Here is a 17,872-nt window from a genome sequence, read left to right on the forward strand (position 1 = left end):
TGTTCAGCAGTGGAACTCTCTGCCCTGGAATGTGGTGGAGGCTCCTTTTTTGGAAGCTTTTAAACAGAGGCTGGATGGCCATCTGTCAGGGGTGATTTGAATGCAATATTCCTGCTTCTTGGCAGAATGGGGTTGGACTGGATGGCCCATGAGGTCTCTTCCAACTCTTTGATTCTATGATTCTATGTTCAGGTTGTGGTGAGGAAACCACAGTTCTGCTATCAGGTATGAAGTAATATGCATCAACCCTATTTGCACAAAGCATGATGTTCAAATCATAAACAAAGCACAAATACGAGATATATTTTTCAACGCAAGGTTCTCTCATTGAGTTTCTTCTTCCTCCCTAAGGAAGATCTGGGGACCATAGACATTCAGTACATTTCCCCCATAATTGCTCAGCACGGCATTTCTCTGCTTACGACTGACGGATTCACTTTCTAGGAAATTCTGAAAGGTTTCCAGGCCTGTGACTCACTCCCTGTGGGGAACGGCAGCCATGTGAAGCAGCCAAGGTCTCTCTCATCTTCAGAACCTCGGGGCTCACGAATGAAATGTCAGAAGATATTAAATTCATGTTTGGGTCAGGAAGAAGGCTGACAGCTACGAAACTATTTGTCACGCAGAGGAGACAGAGGGGATTTCAAGGAAAGTGGGCTGAGGGCACCATGCCATCTGCATCCACAGATGCCACCATCCATGTCCTGAATATATTTTTAAAAAATCCCCAAAGTGAACTTTGATGTTGCCATTTTGTATAAAGCATTTTATTACACCACTAGCCGTCCCCTGCCATGTGTTGCTGTGGCCCAGTCTGATGATTTGGAAAATAAAGTAATGAGAAAGTGTTGGTTTCTAATATATGTAATTTCTTTATGCTTGTGGGTAAATAGTATCTCTTGCTGTGTCTTTGTCAGTGTTCATGTGGCCCATCTCTCTAATCTTGACAGATTAGAGAGATGAATGGCCAAAGCTAACAAAATGAAGTTCAACAGGGACATATGCAAGATACTCCACTTTGGCAGGAAAAACGAAATGAAAAGATACAGAATGGGGGGTGCCTGGCTTGAGAGCATGTGAAAAAGATCTTGGAGTCCTCGTGGACAACAAGTTAAACACGAGCCGACAATGTGATATGGCGGCAAAAAAAGCCAATGGGATTTTGGCCTGCATCAAGAGGAGCATAGTGTCTAGATCCAGGGAAGTCCTGCTCCCCATGCTCTATTCTGCTTTGGTTAGACCACACCTGGAATATTGTGTCCAATTCTGGGCACCACAATTCAAGAGAGATATTGACAAGCTGGAATGTGTCCAGAGGAGGGAGACTCAAATGATCAAAGAACTGGAGAACAAGCCCTATGAGGAGCGGCTTAAGGAGCTGGGCATGTTTAGCCTGAAGAAGAGAAGGCTGAGAGGGGATATGATAGCCATGTATAAATATGTGAGAGGAAGCCACAGGGAGGAGGAGGGAGCAAGCTTGTTTTCTGCTTCCCTGGAGACTAGGACGCAATGGAGCAATGGCTTCAAACTACAAGAGAGGAGATTCCATCTGAACATGAGGAAGAACTTCCTGACTGTGAGAGCCGTTCAGCAGTGGAACTCTCTGCCCCGGAGTGTGGTGGAGGCTCCTGCTTCAATTCCGTCATTGGTGGAGTTAAGAATGCTCTTTGATTGTAGGTGAACTATTAATCCCAGCAACTACAACTCCCAAATGACAAACTCAAAACCCCCTCCCACAACCCCACCAGTATTCAAACTTGGGCACATTGGGTATTTGTGCCAAATTTGGTCCAGTGAATGAAAATACATCCTGCATATCAGATATTGACATGGCAATTCATAACAGGAGCAAAATGACAGTTATGAAGTAGCAACGAAATAATGTTATGGTTGGGGGTCACCACAACATGAGGAACTGTATCCAGGGGTCGCGGCATTCGGAAGGTTGAGAACCACTGGTCTATTAACAGGACGTGCTCTCTATATGCCCAGCGGGACGCCTCAGCTGAGAGGCCCTATGAATTTCCCTATACAAAGTCTTTAGAAGCTTAGAAAGTTCTTTATTGGTGCTTAAATCTTCAACAAATCAATCAAATACTTCTTAGATCTTCAACACAGAGACTAAACACTTTAAAACTCAGGAAAATTGGTGGTTTTCTTAAATTGCCCACAATGGACAGGCAACTTGCTTCATGAACTGTTTTTTTCCTCTCTAAGGGAAATCCTTTGACCCCTCCCTGGGCAATCTGCTTTTTAGGCTTTGCTGGTCTGGGGCCCCTACTCCGGTTCCAATTTGCTTTATGGCTAGCTCGAGTGGTCCTTACCAGGCAAAGTCTCTGTGTAGATTTTCCAAGACGAAGGAAGTACTTTTCCTTCCAGCAAGGCTGGCTGTTTTTTCCCTCTTTTCCAGCGAAAGCTGGCTGTAGAGCTGTGGAACTACGAGGGGTATTTTTTAAGTAAGGTCTGTTTTGTTGTAGACACTAGTAGTTTGCGCGCATACCGCAACGAGCACATGCGTCGTGTACCGGCATGCCTCGGGAACAACTGTTTCCACTCTGTAGCTAACCTGTACAGTTCTGTTCTGTACTTTAAAAATGTTGAAGACTATCAACTCACCCTCTGCATGTGAGGTTCACTCAGTGATACGGTTTTTGTCACCAAGGAACCTGCCTGTTGCAGAAATTCATCGACAGATTTGAGAAGTGTACGGTGATACTGTTATGAGTGAAAGCAAAGTGCGTAAGTGGGTACGACAATTCAAAGATGGCCGTGACAACGTCCATGATGAGGACCGCTCCGGTCGCCCTTCTTTGATTACAGACAATTTGGTTATCGGAGCAGGCGGCAAGTTTTTATGTAGAGGGTATTTTAAAATTGGGAGGAGAGCAATGTCCAATCTTGATAAAATAGTAAAGAGTAGAGACATCAGACTGGCAACAAAGATCCGCCTAGTCAAAGCCATGGTATTCCCTGTAGTAACCTACGGATGTGAGAGCTGGACCTTAGGGAAGGCTGAACGAAGGAAGATAGATGCTTTTGAGCTGTGGTGTTGGAGGAAAGTGCTGAGAGTGCCTTGGACTGCGAGAAGATCCAACCAGTCCATCCTCCAGGAAATAAAGCCCGACTGCTCACTGGAGGGAAAGATACTAGAGACAAAGTTGAAGTACTTTGGCCACATCATGAGGAGACAGGAAAGCCTAGAGAAGGGAATGATGCTGGGGAAAGGCAAAAGGAAGAGGGGCCGACCAAGGGCAAGATGGATGGATGGCATCCTTGAAGTGACTGGACTGACCTTGAGGGAGCTGGGGGTGGTAACGGCCAACAGGGAGCTCTAGCGTGGGCTGGTCCATGAGGTCACGAAGAGTCGGAGACGACTGAACAAATGAACAACAACAACAACAAATTTTAAAATTGGTTCAGAGGTATGATAAGTGTTTGAACAAACTTGGCAACTATGTCGAAAAATAGAGTGAAGTATGTACTTTCTGAAAATAAATTTACTTTTTTGAAATAAACTTTTGTTGTGTACTTATGTTCAAACGGACCTTACTTTAAAAATACCCCTCGTATATTCCCCCAGACTGTATTCTCCAGCAAAAACTGTAGGACTGCTTTCCCTAGAAGCTGTGAGAAACGAAGCTTTCTACAGGTGGGAGAAATTCACACGTCCTGTAAGAAAGGCTTCACTGTACAAACTGAGCTTTTGTTGTTGTTGTTGTGTCAGGAGCGACTTGAGAAACTGCAAGTTGCTTCTGTTGTGAGAGAATTGGCTGTCTGCAAGGGCGTTGCCCAGGGGACGCCCAGATGATTTTGATGTTTTTATCATCCTTGTGGGAGGCTTCTCTCATGTCCCCGCATGAGGAGCTGGAGTTGATAGAGGGAGCTCATCCGCCTCTCCCCAGATTCAAACCTGTGACCTGTCGGTCTTCAGTCCTGCCGGCACAGGGGTTTAACCCACTGCGCCACTGGGGGCTCCACAAACTGAGCTAAAGGTCCCTTTTTCCCTCCATACCTGGAAAAGGGGGCAGAACGAAAGAACTTAACAATGATTGATGGATGAAGCTGCCCGATTGCAAAATGCATGCCCTAAAGGAATTCATGCAAAGAAAGAAAGAAAAAAAGGGGGGGGGGTTGAAGCTCCTGGCGCAGCTAGAGTTTGTTTTTTAATCACTGGACAATTTCATTTTTATAGGATTTTCAGCTAAAGAGGATGACCTTTTATTCCCCAGAAGATGGCACCATAATCACATTTTCAATGTATTTCAATGCAAAACCCTAACCATTTCTAACAGGAGGAAACTTATTTGAGTAAAATACAGTGGGCTCTTGGGATCTCCTGTGGACACCAAAATCTGTGGATACCCAAGTCCCATTTATGTACGACAGTGTAGTGAATTGTATCTATTATATAAAATTGCAAAATCAATAATTAAAAAATATTTTTTCAAACCGTAGAAGGTTGAATCTGTGGATAGCGAATCCATGCATACGGAGACCTTGTCACTGTGTGTGTGACACACAGAGAGTGTTTGAGAGCCGGGGGGATACCAAGTTGAGATACCAAGTTGAGAGCCGGGGGGATCCGTAGGGATACCAAGTTGCTTGTTTACAAAGCTATTGTCCTCCCAACCCTGCTCTATGCCTGCAAAATGTGGACTATCTACAGATGTCACACTCAACTCCTAGAACGATTCCATCAGTGCTGCCTCCAGAAAATCCTGCAAATCTCTTGGGAAGACAGGCGGACAAATGTCAGCGTGCTGGAAGAAGCAAAGACCACCAGCATTGAAGCGATGGTCCTCCACCATCAACTCCGCTGGACTGGCCACGTTGTCCGGATGCCCGACCACCGTCTCCCAAAGCAGTTGCTCTACTCCAAACTCAAGAACGGAAAATGGAATGAATGTTGGAGGACAGGAAAAGAGATTGAAAGATGGGCTCTGAGCCAACCTTAAAAACTCTGGCACAGACACTGAGAACTGGGAAGCCCTGGCCCTTGAGCGCTCCAGCTGGAGGCCAGCTGTGACCAGCAGTGCTGCAGAATTTGAAGAGGCATGAATGGAAGATTAAAGAGAGAAATGTGCCAAAAGGAAGGTGCATCAAGCAACCCCGACCGAGACCACCTTCCACCTGGAAACCAATCCCTTCACTGGGGAAGAAGATGCAGATCAAGAATAGGGCTCCACAGCCACCAGTAAGTAAGGTACCATCATTCAATGCATGTGTAGAAACACATTGGGAATTGCCCATGCTGCTGGGCATTGAACATTAGAGCTGTCCATTTCATGTTTGCTTGCACATTCAGTCACACAATGTTGCAGTTCACTGATATGCAATATTCATCCAATTCCCTAAGTGGCAAGTTAGATTCTCTTTGATGTAGGATATCTACCATCACTTATCCAGATACACCTGTTGACCAACAGGTAAGCCTGAGCCTGAAACACTGCCAACGGCTATCCCATGGCTTATTGCCCCCACCATCACATTGTTTGTGTGTGGTTGAGGCCAGAATGGCTGCATTCCTGATATGTGTGTACGTGCTTTCAAGTTGCCTGAAATTCATGAAAACCCCATGAATTTCAAAGATGTTTTATTGGCAAACAATCCTGAGAGGTGGTTTTGCCAGTTCCTTCCTCTGAAATAGAGCCAACAGCACCTGGGATTCATTTGCACTCTCCCAAGTATCAACCAGGGATAATCTTAAACCCATCTACACTGCCGTATAATCCAGTTTCGGAATCCACATTACCTCCTTTGACCTGGATTATATGGCAGTGTAGTCTCAAAACAGATAATATAAGAAGAGCTTGTCAAAGGCTTTCATGGCTGGAATCACTAGATTGTTGTAGGGTTTTTCGGGCTATATGGTCATGTTCTAGATCAGTGGTTCTCAACCTGGGGTCCCCAGATGTTTTTGGCCTACAACTCCCAGAAATCCCAGCCAGTTTACCAGCTGTTAGGATTTCTGGGAGTTGAAGGCCAAAGACATCTGGGGACCCCAGGTTGAGAACTACTGTTCTAGAGGCATTCTCTCCTGACGTTTTGCCTGCTTCTATGGCAAGCATCCTCAGAGGTTGTGACGTCTCACAGGATGCTTGCCATAGATGGTGAAATGTCAGGAGAGAGTGCCTCTAGACATGCCCATATAGCCCAAAAAAACAACCTATAAGAAGAGCTGTTCAACAGTGGAACTCTCTACCTCAAGGTGTGGTGGAAGTGCCTTCTTTGAAGGCTTTTAAAGAGCTTGGATGGCTATCTGTTAGTGCTGCTTTGATGGTACCTTTCCTGCATGGCACTTGGTTGGAGTGGATGGCTCATGTGGTCTCTACCAACTCCTATGTTTCTGTGATTCTAATTAATGGTTGAAATCTTGCATTGGGAAGATGGAGCATAGAATGATTCTCATGAAGCTTAGTGACAGTTGTGCATGAATGGTTTGCAACACTGTGCAACTCTGCAGACGAGGGTTCGATTCCCATGGAAACCCACCTGGTGACCTTGGGTGAGCCACACTCTCTCAGCCCGAGAAAACCTAACAATAGGGTCATCTTAGGATCACCGTACTTATAGGAAACTGAGAGAGATATATAGTTTTTCTCCACATTGGACAAAAAACTCTCCTTTAATTACATGCTCCTGGTCCATAGTGACTGCATTACTACCTGACACATCCTTATTAATTCAAAGTAAGAGCAGCAATCAAACAGAGGCTCACATTGCATGATTTTTGAATACCCTATCAGGTCCATTTCAGGTTTCTTTTCTGCTTGCACACATGTATTATAAGAATACATGCATGTCCATGTTTTGTTCCTATTCCTCATTGAGCACTGGATATCCTATTAAGTGAATTGGTGCAGTTGGTATTTTAGTGCTAATATATTGTCGAAGGATTTCATAGCTGGAATCGTTGGGTTGTTGCAGGTTTTTTGGGCTATATGGCCATGTTCTAGAGAAGCATTCTCTCCTGACGTTTCACCTGCATCTATGGCAAACATCCTGAGAGGTTGTGAGGTCTGTTGGAAACTTGGAAAGCAGCCACAGTTGAAACCTTGGATTTTCCCAGGCAGTAACAACAAAGGATTCCTCCAGGCAGTAACAACAAAGGATCTCCCCAGGCAGTAACAAGCCACACCTAAAAAAAGTCAGGCCATCAAATGCTAATCAATATGGCCAATTGAAACAGTCCCACCTACTTCCAACACACAAGAGTTCTTTCTCCCACCCTGGGATCGTTGGGTTGTTGCAGGTTTTTTGGGCTATAGGGCCATGTTCTAGAGAAGCATTCTCTCCTGACGTTTCGCCTGCATCTATGGCACGCATCCTCAGAGGTTGTGACGTCTGTTGGAAACTAGGAAAACAGTCACAGCTGAATCCTTGGATTTCCCCAGGCAGTAACAACAAAGGATTCCCCCAGGCAGTAACAAGCCACACCTAAAAAAATTCAGGCCATCAAATGCTAATCAATGTGGCCAATTGAAACAGTCCCACCTACTTCCAACACACAAGAGTTCTTTCTCCCACCCTGGGATCGTTGGGTTGTTGCAGGTTTTTTGGGCTATAGGGCCATGTTCTAGAGAAGCATTCTCTCCTGACGTTTCGCCTGCATCTATGGCACGCATCCTCAGAGGTTGTGACGTCTGTTGGAAACTAGGAAAACAGCCACAGTTGAAACCTTGGATTTCTCCAGGTAGTAGCAACAAAGGATTCCCCCAGGCAGTAACAAGCCACACCTAAATAATGTCAGGCCATCAAATGCTAATCAATGTGGCAAATTGAAACATTCACCCCTACTTCCAACAGACAAGAGTCTTTTCTCCCACCTGGACACAGATATATAAACCCCACTTGCCTAGTTTCCAACAGGATGCCTGCCATGGATGCAGGTGAAACATCAGGAGGGAATGCTTCTAGAACATGGCCATACAGCCCGGAAAACCTACAACAACCCTTAATGCTAATAACTTCCTGATGGCGAGACTGTTTAGCAGTGGAATCTGCTGCCTGGGAGTCCAGTGGAGTCTCCTTCTCTGGAGGCTTTTAAGCAGAGGCTGGATGACCATCTGTCAGGGGTGCTTTGAATGCAATATTCCTGCTTCTTGGCAAGGGGTTAGACTGGATGGCCCATGAGGTCCCTTCCAACTCTTTGGTTCTATGATTCTATTATCAGGGGGAAAGGGGGTCTCCACTGAAGCTGTGTCACCAGTCCTTATTTCCACAACAAGCCACAACCCGCTCCTTGCTTGGCAGAAGGAGGTTGGACTAGATGGCTTTTGGAATCTCTTCCAACTCTAGGCAAATGGCTATTCAAGAGATAAAGTAGGCATTAAAAAGGGAGAAGAAGGCCTCATTTTCTAGCAGAGCAGTTGTCTCTGTATCCTCCTCCTCTGAATTCTGGTATTATTTCCTTCCTTCAGCTCCTTGGAGGATAGTGTTTTGGTAAAGTGTCAGTATTAGCCAGGAGGTTCCTGTCTTCTCTGAGTTTGGCTTGCAAGACATGGATCTTCCCCAATTTTTCCAGAGGCCAGCACGTCCTCTTGTCTTAAGGAAGTGCCTGTTTTGCGGTGGAGATTGTAGGAGTTAGGTTTCAAGGGCTCTTCTCGTTTCTCCTCCATCTTTTACAGAGGTCAATTCCTCTCTCCGTCCAGGCCACTTTTGCTTTTTCCTTCTCTTTCCCGCAAATCAGCATTTCAAAGAAGCTGGGGTAGACAGGGGAAGCTCACGCCACTCCTTGGATTCGAACCTGCGACGTTTCGATCAACAAGCTCAACAACAGCTCAATGGTTTAACCCCCTGCACAACCAGGCTGCAACCCACCTCAAGCCAGGAGGAAAGGCAAATCTATATATATAAATCTGTTAGGTTGGTTCAACCGGACAGCAAAACTCCACAGCCCCCCAACGAAACTTAACCAAAATTCCCATGCCCATAACACAACCCACAAGGTACAAACATATCTACTCAAAATGAAAAACAACACAACAACACACTCACAAAATGGCAAAACAACAAAACTCAAAAAACCCCAACGAAACTTAACCAAAATTCCCATGCCCATAACACAACCCACAAGGTACAAACATATCTACTCAAAATGAAAAACAACACAACAACACACTCACAAAACGGCAAAACAACAAAACTCACAAACCCCCCAACGAAACTTAACCAAAATTCTCATGCCCATAACACAACCCACAAGGTACAAACATATCTACTCAAAATGAAAAACAACACAACAACACACTCACAAAACGGCAAAACAACTGAGCATGCACATTGGTGCCCAGCCGCAAGTTCCCTGGCGCGCGCACACAGCCTTCCAGCCAACGTTCCCTCTGCAGAAGCCATGCCCACTCCAAGCCCTGCCGCGCCGCTTCTCGCACACACACACCCCCTACCGCACGCACACACACACAACCCCACGCTCCATCACTCCCCCCGCCACCGCACACACAGATGCAACCCCACGCTCCATCACTCCCCCCGCTGCCACACACACGCAACCCCACGCTCCATCACTCCCCCCGCCGCCGCACACACACACGCAACCCCACGCTCCATCACTCCCCCGCCGCCGCACACACACACGCAACTCCACTCCCCCCGCCGCCGCACACACACACACGCAACCCCACTCCCCCCACTGCCGCACACACACGCAACCCCAGGCTCCATCATTCCCCCCGCCGCCGCACACACCCGCAACCCCACGCTACATCACTCCCCCGCCGCCACACACACACACGCAACCCCATGCTCCATCACTCCCTCCGCCGCCACACACACGCAGCCCCACTCCCCCCGCCGCTGCACACACACACGCAACCCCATGCTCCATCACTCCCCCCGCCGCCGCACACACACACACGCAACCCCACGCTCCATCACTCCCTCGCTGCCGCACACACACACGCAACCCCACGCTCCATCACTCCCCCCGCCGCCGCACACACACATGCAACCCCACTCCCCCCGTCGCCGCACACACACACGCAACCCCAGGCTCCATCATTCCCCCCGCCGCTGCACACACATAATAGTCCAGATATCTACCTCAACTTTGATAAGTTTTACTATAGGCCACAGCAACGCGTGGCAGGGCACAGCTAGTAAGAAATAAAATTGTTGTTCTTGTTATTTTAAATAGGTTGTTTTCTTCCTATCAGCTTTCCTCACTGTTCAGATGTTACAACCAAACAAAGGAATTGGAAATATGATGGTATGGGCCATCACAACTTTTCCCCAAACTCCACCAGTGTTCATATTAGGGCAATTTTATCGTTGATGGGGTTCAGAATGCTCTTTGATTGTAGGTGAACTATAAATCCCAGCAACTACAACTCCCAATTGTCAAGGTTTAATTTCCCCCAAACTCCACCAGTGTCCACATTTGGGCATATTGAGTATTTGTGCCAAGTTTGGTCCAGATCCATCATTGTTTGAGTGCACAGTGCTCTCTGGATGTAGGTGAACTACTCAAGGTCAATGCCCACAAAACCCATGGTCATGGGAGTTCTGTGTGCCAAGTTTGGTTCAATTCCATCGTTGGTGATGCTCTTTGATGGTTCATCGTTGGTGATGCTCTTCCTTCCTTCAGCTCCTTGGAGGATAGTGTTTTGGTAAAGTGTCAGTATTAGCCAGGAGGTCCCTGTCTTCTCTGAGTTTGGCTTGCAAGACATGGATCCTCCCCAATTTTTCCAGAGGTCAGCACGTCCTCTTGTATTAAGGGAGTGCCTGTTTTATGGTGGAGATTGTAAGAGTTAGGTTTGGTTCAATTCCATTGTTGGTGATGCTCTTTGATTGTAGTAAAGGTAAAGGTAGTCCCCTGACATTACGTCCAGTCATGTCTGACTCTGGGGTGTGGTGCTTATCTCCATTTCTAAGCCGAAGAGCCAGCGTTGTCCGTAGACACCTCCAAGGTCATGTGGCCGGCATGACTGCATGGAGCGCCCTTACCTTCCCACCGGAGCGGTACCTATTGATCTACTCACATTTGCATGTTTTCGAACTGCTAGGTTGGCAGAAGCTAACGCTCATGCCACTCCCCGGAATCGAACCTGCGACCTTTCAATCAACAAGCTCAGCAGCTCAGTGCTTTAACCCACTGCGCCACCGGTTGATTGTAGGTGAACTATAAATCCCAGCAACTACAACTCCCAAATGACAAAATCGTTTTTTGAGTGATGGTCACTCCTTGGCTTAGTAGGTGTCTTGTGACCAAATTTAGTGGCAATTAGTCCAGCTGTTTTTGAGTTATGATGTCACTCAAAATGAACAGAGCATTTTTATATATTTAGATGTATACATACTCCTTTTTTGGAAGGTTTAGAAACCCTACCTTGAAGGAAGGAAAGAAGGAAAGAAAGAAAGAAAGATCATCATCAGACTGGAAGACTCTGGGCAGAACCAGTGTTTGGTCTACATTCCTCCTTCGCTGTTCGTTGGCGCCAACCTCTCCGGTGTCTCCCAAATCTCCTGCGATTAGCCTGTCTCTGGTGCTTCACGTGCCCTTAATCTCTGCCCAGGCCCAACATCATGACAAGCTCATTTCCTCTTGTCACCTCTAATATCGCGCCCGTCGGTCGACCCTCTCAAGCGGCATTACGGCTGGTGTCTAACCGCGGCCGCCAGCCAAAGGACACCCTCTCCTTGACACCTAAAGTCCATTTAGAGCGTCCTGGGGAGCTTTGCCCCTGCCCAGAGTTAGCATCTCCTTGATGGGCAAATGGGATCAAGGATCCCCTTCGGACGCTAATCCCATCAGTGGGTCTTTGCTCATTTAGAGGCGGCGAGGTGCGGCAGGCTCACCTGGGCCACATTGCAGGCAGGCAGGCAGGGCAAAGGTGCAGGAGGAGTCCCCATTGCACCAGTGCGGCTCAATGGGAGGAAATGGGCCGCAGGCAGCTCCCAACCCAGACACATCATCAATTAAGTGCAATCTATTCTGGACAACAGTGCTGCCCTCTCCAAGGCTCTCAGGCCTCATCTTGACAAGCTGGACAAGCTGGAATGTGTCCAGAGGAGGGTGACTAAAATGATCAAAGATCTGGAGAACAAGCCCTATGAGGAGCGGCTTAAGGAGCTGGGCATGTTTAGCCTGAAGAAGAATAGGCTGAGAGGAGATATGATAGCCATGTATAAATATGTGAGAGAAAGTCACAGGGAGGAAGGAGCAAGCTTGTTTTCTGCTTCCCTGGAGACTAGGAGCATAGTGTCTAGATCTAGGGAAGTAATGCTCCCCATGCTCTATTCCGCTTTGGTTAGACCACACCTGGAATATTGTGTCCAATTCTGGGCACCACAATTCACAATTGACAAGCTGGAATGTGTCCAGAGGAGGGCGACTCAAATGATCAAGGGTCTGGAGAACAAGCCCTATGAGGAGCGGCTTAAGGAGCTGGGCATGTTTAGCCTGAAGAAGAGTAGGCTGAGAGGAGACATGATGAGGGCCATGTATAAATATGTGAGAGGAAGCCACAGGGAGGAGGGAGCAAGCTTGTTTTCTGCTTCCCTGGAGACTAGAACACGAAACAATGGTTTCAAACTACAAGAAAGGAAATTCCATCTGAACATGAGGAAGAACTTCCTGACTGTGAGAGCCGTTCAGCAGTGGAACTCTCTGCTCCGGAGTGTGGTGGAGGCTCCTTCTCCGGAGGCTTTTAAGCAGAGGCTGGATGGCCATCTGTCAGGGGTGCTTTGAATGCAATATTCCTGCTTCTTGGCAGAATGGGGTTGGACTGGATGATGGCCCATGAGGTCTCTTCCAACTCTTTGATTCTATGATTCTATGATCTACACTAACCATATTTATTTTTATTTATCGTCTCATCATCAACCAGACATTTGTATTACATTTTTAACAAAAACAAACAAACAAAACACAGAATTTGCAAGCCTGGTAGTTGATTAAATGTCCTTTGACCAGTATCTGGCCACTTGGAGTGCCTCTGGTGTTGCCACAAGGAGGTCCTCCATGGTGCATGTGGCAGGGCTCAGGTTGCATTGCAGCAGGTGGGACCCCTTGGGGGGATCATGAGGGGGTGTCCGAGGGCTCCCCAAAGACCGTCAGGAAATAAAGTATTTTCTGTTGGTCATGGGGGTCTCTGTGTGGGAAGTTTGGCCCAATTCTATCTTTGGTGCAGTAGAGAATGCTCTATGATTGTAGGTGAACTAGAAATCCCAGCAACTTCAACTCCCAAATTTCAAGGTCTATTTTCCCCAAACTCCACCAGTGTTCACATTTGGGCATACTGAGTATTCGTGCTAAGTTTGGTCCAGATCCATCACTGTTTGAGACCACAATGCTCTCTGGATGTAGGTGAGCTACAGCTCCCAAATTCAAGGTCAGTGCCCACCAAACCCTTACAGTATTTTCTGTTGGTCATGGGATTTATGTGTGCCAAGTTTGCTTCAGTTCCATCGTTGGTGGAGTTCAGAATACTCTCTGATTGTAGGTTAACTATAAATCCCAGCAACTACAACTCCCAAATGGCAAAATCAATTCTCCTCCCTCAGCTCCACCAGTATTCAAAATTTGGGCGTATCGGGTATTTGTGCCAAATTTGGTCCAGTGAATGAAAATGCACCCTCCATATTAGATATTTACATGACGATTCATAACAAGAGCAAAATTACAGTTATGAAGTAGCATGATAATTTCATGATTGGGTTGGAGGGGTTAGCACAACATGAGGAGCTGTATTAAGGGGTCATGACATTAGGAAGGTTGAGAAACACTGGTTCAACCCATTGCACCATTTATTTATTTATATTCCGCTTTCCCTGTCCTAAGGGACCCCAAAGGGCTTAACATTCTGCAGTGGCTCAGGTCCTTCCTAGAGGATTGTACTCAGAAGGTGTTGCTGGGGGACAACTGCTCTACCTCACAACCATTGTCTTGTGGGGTCCCGCAGGGCTCAATATTGTCCCCCATGTTATTTAACATCTACATGAAGCCGTTGGGAGAGATCATCCGGAGTTTAGGGGTGCAGTGTTATCTGTACGCAGATGACGTCCAACTCTGTCACTCCTTCCCACCTACTACTAAGGAGGCTGTTCAGGTCCTGAACCGATGCTTGGCCGCTGTATCGGACTGGATGAGGCCGAACAAATTGAAACTGAATCCAGATAAGACAGAGGCACTCCTGGTCAGTCGAAAGGCCGAACAGGGTATAGGGTTATAGCCTGTGTTAGACGGGGTTACACTCCCCCTGAAGATGCAGGTTCACAGCTTGGGTGTGATCCTGGACTCCTCGCTAAGCTTGGAACTCCAAGTTTCGGCGGTGTCCAGGGGAGCATTTGCACAACTCAAACTTGTGCGCCAGTTGCGCCCATACCTTGGGAAGTCTGACTTGGCCACGGTAGTCCACACTCTGGTTACATCCCGGATTGATTACTGCAACGTGCTCTACGTGGGGTTGCCCTTGAAGACTGCCCGGAAGCTTCAGATGGTCCAGCGCTCGGCGGCCAGGTTGCTAAAGGGAACGGCATTCAGGGAGCATACCACTCCTCTGCTGAACCAGCTCCATTGGCTGCCAATCCGCTACCGGGCACAATTCAAGGTGCTGGCTTTAGCCTATAAAGCCCTAAATGGTTCTGGCCCTGCTTACCTCTCTGAACGCATCTCTACCTATGAACCGACCAGAACATTAAGATCGTCTGGGGTGGCCCTGCTCTCGGTCCCGCCTGCGTCACAGGCGCGCTTGGCGGGGACGAGAGACAGGGCCTTCTCAGTGGTGGCCCCTCGGCTATGGAATGCCCTACCGGCAGACATCAGGCAGGCACCTTCGCTGCTGACGTTTCGGAGAAAGGTTAAGACCTGGCTTTATGAACAAGCGTTTGGTTAAGCAGTGCAACCAATCATAGGAAGGCGGTAAATGGAACATAGGATTGGCACAAGGATTATGAGAACGGATCTGATTTCAACTGAGGCGTTATGTTATGTTTGTCTTGTTGATCTGTCTTGTTGATTGTTAATTGTCGTGGATTGATGCTGTTGATCCTGTTTGTTGCGTTGTTATGTTTTAATTGCACTGACACTGTTTGATAATTGTACCATGTAAACCGCATTGAGTCGCCTGTTTGGGCTGAAAAAATGCGGTATAGAAATAAAGCAAATAAATAAATAATAAACATTGCACACATTTGCACACAATTTTAAATCTAATTTTAAATATGCAAACATTCAAACAGAATAGTGGCTTTTATATGTGGACATTTGTAAAGGGGTTGTTGTTATGCAGCCTCCAGCAGGTCTAACTTCTGGTGAGTTTCTCCTCTGTTTTCCTTGGCAAGATGTATCCAGTGCTATTGTAAATAGGGTGACCTGGAAAGACTGCAAATCGGAGCCAACTGGCAGCCGTTAACAAGAATCCCGAAATTCTAGAAACTGTCAGAAGTTGCTAAAAGGAGAAAACAAAGGCAAAAGGGAAAATAATTCCCTTTTTTCCCCCAGTGGAAACCAGAATCTATGAATACCCAATTCCCATAATATACAACAGCAGAATAAATGTCATGCCTTATACAAAATGGCAAAATCAAGGCTGGGAATGTAGCTATAGAAGGGAAAGTGGAAAACCCATTTCTCAAACACTCTTATCTGGGCTGGGAAGTATAAAGTTTAAACTGGGAGACTGGTGTGCGTCTCTGTGTTCAAACTACCTGCAGGGATAGATATACTACCCAGGTGCTGCATCTATAGATGTGTCTATACGAGGCATGGGCAAACTTGGGCCCTCAAGGTATTTTGGACTTCAACTCCCACCATTCCTAACAGCCTCAGGCCCTTTCCTTTCCCCCCTCAGCCGCTTAATGGCTTCTCTGTGTAGTCTGACATGGTGGTTGTGAGAGTGGTCCAGCATTTCTGTGTTCTCAAATCCTCTCACCTCTGCAGGAGTCTACCGTGTGCCATGCAGCTGTGGACAAGTTTACATAGGGACCACCAAACGCAGCAGCGTTGCCCAGACACGAATAAAGGACCACGGTATCCTTCTGGGGCGCCTTGCGGAAATGGGCCTTGGGGGCATTGCTTTGCAGTGGCTCCAGTCATTCCTGGAGGGCCGCACCCAGAAGGTGTTATTGGGGGACTCCTGTTCTACACCACAACCTTTGATTTGTGGGGTTCCACAGGGTTCCATACTGTCCCCCATGCTGTTTAATATCTACATGAAGCCGCTGGGTGAGATCATCCGGAGTTTCGGGGTGCGGTGTCATCTGTACGCAGATGATGTCCAACTCTGTCACTCCTTTCCACCTGCTACTAAGGAGGCTGTCGAGGTCCTGAACCGGTGCCTGGCCGCTGTAACGGTCTGGATGAGGGCGAACAAACTGAAATTAAATCCAGACAAGACAGAGGTACTCCTGGTCAGTCGCAAGGCCGAACGGGGTATAGGGTTACAGCCTGTGCTGGATGGGGTCGCACTCCCCTTGAAGGCACAGGTTCGCAGCTTGGGTGTGACCCTGGACTCATCGTTGAGCCTGGATCCCCAGGTGTCAGCGGTGACCAGGGGAGCATTTGCACAGCTCAGGCTCGTGCGCCAGCTGCGCCCGTATCTCGGGAAGTCTGACTTGGCCATGGTGGTACACGCTCTGGTCACATCCCGCCTTGACTACTGCAACGCTCTCTACATGGGGCTGCCCTTGAAGACGGCCCGGAAGCTTCAGCTGGTTCAGCGCGCGGCAGCCATGTTACTAACTGGAGCGGGGGGCAGGGAGCATACAACGCCCTTGTTGTCCCAGCTCCATTGGCTGCCGATTTGCTACCGGACCCAATTTAAGGTGCTGGTTTTGGCCTACAAAGCCCTAAACGGTTCCGGCCCAAAATACCTTTCGGACCACATCTTGGCCTACGAGCCCACGAGGACCTTGAGATCGTCTGGGGAGGCCCTTCTCTCGATCCCGCCTGCATCACAGGCACGGCTGGCGGGGACGAGGGAGAGGGCCTTCTCGGTGGTGGCCCCCCGGCTGTGGAACACTCTCCCTGCAGACATCAGACAGGCGCCCTCCCTCATGTCCTTCCGAAAAAGCCTCAAGACATGGCTGTTCAAGAAGGCATTTAATTAAGTGCTATAACAATGTGGTAAAGATGACTGGAATGGAACAAGGAATATGAGATTGGTTATGATTCCACTATGAGACGAAGCGGATTTTTAGTGTAGTTTTGTAATTGTTATGTAGTTTATATGTTGTTGTAATTGCCTCTTTGTAAATTGTCTTTTATATGTGTGTACACCGCCATGAGTCGCCCTAAAGGGCTGAGAATGGCGGTTAATAAATGCATCAAATAAAATAAATAAATAAATAAACATGAAAGGCACTGCAGACTACTCCAACCAGAGAAATCAGCCATAGCAGAGCACCTGATGAACCAGCCTGGACACAGCATATTATTTGAGAACACAGAAATGCTGGGCCACACCAACAACCACCATGTCAGACTACACAGAGAAGCCATTGAAATCCACAAGCATGTGGACAATTTCAACAGAAAGGAGGAAACCATAAAAATGAACAAAATCTGGCTATTAAAAAACTCAAAAATGACAACAGCAAAACAACAGAGAGTAAACAATCAGACACATGTATTCACCTCTCAACAAAATATTCCCCCAGGCACTGCCAGGCCATCAAATGCTAATCAAGGTGGTCAGTTGAAACATTCACACCTAGCTCCAACAGACAAGAGTCCTTTGTCCCACCCTGGTCATTCCACAGATATTTAAACCCATTTTCCTAGTACCAACAGACCTCACTACCTCTGAGGATGCTTGCCATAGATGCAGGTGAAACGTCAGGAGAGAATGCCTCTAGAACATGGCCATATAGCCCGAAAAAACCTACTACAACCCAATTTACCCTGATCTAAAAA

This window comes from Anolis sagrei, chromosome 1, assembly GCF_037176765.1.
Source record: "Anolis sagrei isolate rAnoSag1 chromosome 1, rAnoSag1.mat, whole genome shotgun sequence".
Taxonomy (NCBI): Eukaryota; Metazoa; Chordata; class Lepidosauria; order Squamata; family Dactyloidae; genus Anolis; species Anolis sagrei.